Genomic DNA, 4,207 nt, shown 5'->3' with positions numbered 1-4,207 from the left:
CTGGCACACACCTATCCAACCATGGCGAGAGTCATGGACCACCTCGAGAATGCACCTATAAGGACTTCACTAATGCCAAGCCCCGGATGTTTTATGGTACTGGTGGTGTGATGGCCCTGAGGCAGTGGATCGAAAGGACGGAGGCAGTTTTTGAAATATGCTCCTGCCCCGAGCACAGCAAGGTCAAATTTGCAACTTTCACCCTTCTCGATAAAGCTTTAACTTGGTGGAATGGCCACGTTAAAGTACTCACCCTAATCGTGGCAAACTCCATAAGCTGGGAGAACTTGAAGGCCATGATGATGAGAGAATACTGCCCACGGGGAGAGATTCAAAAGCTTGAACACGAGCTATGGACTCTCGGAATGGTTGGTACCGACATCGCTACTTATACCAACAGATTTTGCGAGCTGGCAATCCTTTGTCCAGATATGATTGCTCCCGAGAGCAAGAAGATAGAAAGGTACATCTGGGGACTGACGCCCCAAATGCGATCAAGCGTGTTAGCTTCTAAACCTGACACCTTTGAAAGTGCTAAGGAACTGGCACAATCTCTGATCGACTACGGAGGTCATCAGAACTCAATCACTTCTGCACCAGCACCACAGAAAGCAAACAACAACTACAACAACTACAACAACAACAACAACAACAATGGCAGGAAGAGGGCATGGATTAAAGGGAAGGGTGGATCTTCCCAAGAATCCGCAAAGAAACAGCTGGTGTCAGTAAATGCGGCCACTGTACCTACTACAGCCCCTACAAATACCTACCCAACAAAGCCTTATATAGGCAACCTCCCAAAATGCACCAAATGCAATTACCACCACCATGGACTTTGTCGAGCTATGCAGTGCGCCAACTGCAGCCAGAAAGGGCACACAGCCCGTTTCTGCAAGGAACCCGCAAAGCCGATCACTCAAATTCCCGGTGCGGGTGTAGGGCAGGCTTGCTACGGTTGTGGCGAGGTGGGCCACTACCAGAGAAACTGTCCTAAGGCAGCAGGCACCGGAGGTGTGAGACGAGTTTTGGCAATAGGCCACAACGAAGCTGTAGCTGACCCAACTATTGTTGCTGGTACGTTCCTTCTCGATAATTCATACGCATGCATATTATTCGATAGTGGAGCGGAGAGAAGTTTCGTGAGTCAAAACTTTATTCATTTACTTAAACCTAAACCTAGCAAGTTAGAAAAATCATTCACTATAGAGATGGCCAATGGAAAAACCGAAAACACAAATTGCATATACATGGGCTGTAGGTTAACATTAGACGGCCATTCTTTCCCAATCAATCTCATGCCGGTTCAAATTAAAAGTTTCGACGTCATAGTCGGCATGGATTGGTTGAGCCTTCTTCGCGCCGACATCATGTGCTTTGAGAAAGCAGTCCGTCTTAACCTCCCAAACAACGAAACATTAGTTATCTACGGCGACAAATCTAGTGCAAACCTTCGCATCATTTCGTGCATCCAAGCTCGAAAGTGCTTGCGGAAGGATTGTCGAGCATTCCTAGCGCACATCGTCGATACAAGTCAAGAACTGAAGGACATCAAGAGCATCTCGGTAGTACGCGACTTTCCCGATATCTTTCCAGAAGAACTGCCAGGATTACCACCGCAACGCCAAGTCGAGTTTAGAATCGACTTAATTCCAGGAGCTACCCCAGTAGCGAAGTCGCCTTATCGTCTTGCACCAGCAGAGATGCAGGAACTTTCCAGTCAACTTAATGAACTCCTTCACAAAGGATTCATAAGACCAAGTTTCTCACCTTGGGGAGCACCGGTCTTGTTTGTAAAGAAGAAAGACGGAACGTTCCGTATGTGCATCGACTACAGGGAGCTGAACAAACTTACTGTCAAGAACCGCTATCCTCTACCCCGTATCGACGACCTATTCGATCAACTTCAAGGGGCGAACTACTTCTCCAAAATAGACCTGCGATCCGGATATCACCAATTACGAGTTCTAGAGAGGGACATTCCAAAGACAGCCTTCCGAACTCGTTATGGACACTACGAATTCGTGGTGATGCCGTTCGGATTAACCAATGCACCAGCAGTATTTATGGACCTAATGAATAGGGTATGCCGCCCTTACTTGGATCAGTTCGTCATCGTCTTTATCGATGATATACTTATCTACTCTCGAAGTGAGGAAGAGCATAGTCAACACCTACGAAAAGTCCTAGAAACACTGCGAACGGAGAAACTCTATGCGAAGTTCTCTAAATGCGAATTTTGGATTCGAAGAGTCGAATTTTTAGGTCACGTTGTTAGCGAGAAAGGTATACACGTGGACCCCTCCAAAATTAAGGCTATTGAGAACTGGTCTGCACCAAAGACACCTACAGAAATTCGTCAATTTCTAGGTCTAGCTGGCTACTATCGCAGATTCATAAAGAACTTTTCGAGCATTGCGAAACCTCTTACTTCATTAACCCAGAAAGGAGTGGCCTTTGACTGGGAAGCGAAACAAGAGAAGGCATTCCAGACACTAAAACAGGCCTTGTGCACCGCACCGATACTATCCCTCCCCGAAGGGATAGAAGACTTCGTAGTGTATTGCGATGCTTCAAATCAAGGACTTGGTTGTGTTCTTATGCAAAGAGGGAAGGTTATCGCTTATGCCTCCCGACAGCTTAAGACACACGAAGTGAACTATACGACACATGACCTCGAGTTAGGAGCAGTGGTATTTGCTCTGAAGATCTGGAGGCACTACTTATACGGAACAAAGAGTACTATATTCACCGATCACAAGAGCCTTCAACACATTTTCGATCAGAAGGAACTCAACATGCGACAACGACGATGGGTTGAGTTACTGAATGACTACGAATGCGAAATTCGTTATCATCCTGGCAAGGCCAACGTAGTAGCCGACGCCCTCAGTCGAAAGGAATACACTGGTCGGAGGGTCAAATCTCTGACCATGACTATCCATTCCCACCTATCCACACAAATTAAAGAAGCACAAATGGAAGCTTTGCAACCTGAAAATGTGGCGGGTGAATCCCTGCGAGGAATGGAGAAGAATTTAGAAGTCAAGGGTGGCGGAGCCTACTATCTCATGGACCGAATCTGGACCCCAAATCATGGTGGTTTCAGAAACGTAGTCATGAACGAGGCTCACAATTCAAGATATTCCGTTCACCCGGGTTCAGATAAAATGTATCTGGATCTTAAGAAACTGTACTGGTGGCCTAACATGAAAGCAGAAATTGCTACCTTCGTGAGTAAATGTCTTACTTGCGCTAAGGTTAAGGTCGAGTATCAGAAACCGTCAGGACTACTACAACAACCAGAGATACCGGAATGGAAATGGGAGCGGATTACTATGGACTTCATAACCAAGTTACCCAAGACGACAAGTGGACTCGATACCATATGGGTCATTGTCGACAGGTTGACCAAATCCGCACATTTCCTACCCATCAAGGAGACTGACAAAATGGAGAAGCTGACAAGAACTTACTTAAGGGAAGTAGTGCGACTGCATGGTGTTCCGATATCCATTATCTCCGATCGAGATAGTAGATTCACTTCAAGGTTCTGGCAATCACTACAAAGTTCCCTGGGAACTAGGCTAGACATGAGTACAACCTACCACCCACAGACAGACGGACAAAGTGAGAGAACAATACAAACTTTAGAAGACATGCTGAGAGCCTGCGTGATTGACTTTGGAAAGGCATGGGATATTCATTTACCCCTTGTCAAATTTTCATACAACAATAGTTATCATACAAGCATAAAGGTTGCTCCGTTTGAAGCCCTCTATGGTCGAAAGTGCAGATCCCCTCTGTGCTGGACTGAAGTTGGCGATACCCAGTTAGCTAGAGGAAGAGTTCCTGAAAGCACTCTCACAGGTCCGAAGATCATACGTGAAACAACAGAGAAGATCGTTCAGATTCGTGAACGATTGAAGGCCTCAAGAGACCGACAGAAAAGCTACGCTGACCAAAGGAGGAAACCTTTAGAATTCCAGGTAGGAGACCACGTCTTATTAAAGGTCTCACCGTGGAAGGGTTTAATACGATTTGGAAAGCGTGGGAAACTAAATCCAAGATACATAGGGCCTTTCGAGATTCTTGCCAGAATCGGCCCTGTGGCTTACAAGCTTAACTTACCGCGCGAACTTAGTAACATCCATCCAACCTTCCACGTCTCAAACTTGAAAAAGTGTCTGTCCGACGAGACTCTTGT

Source organism: Lactuca sativa, chromosome 5, assembly GCF_002870075.4.
Source record: "Lactuca sativa cultivar Salinas chromosome 5, Lsat_Salinas_v11, whole genome shotgun sequence".
Lineage (NCBI taxonomy): Eukaryota > Viridiplantae > Streptophyta > Magnoliopsida > Asterales > Asteraceae > Lactuca > Lactuca sativa.
This window is presented reverse-complemented; position numbering follows the sequence as displayed.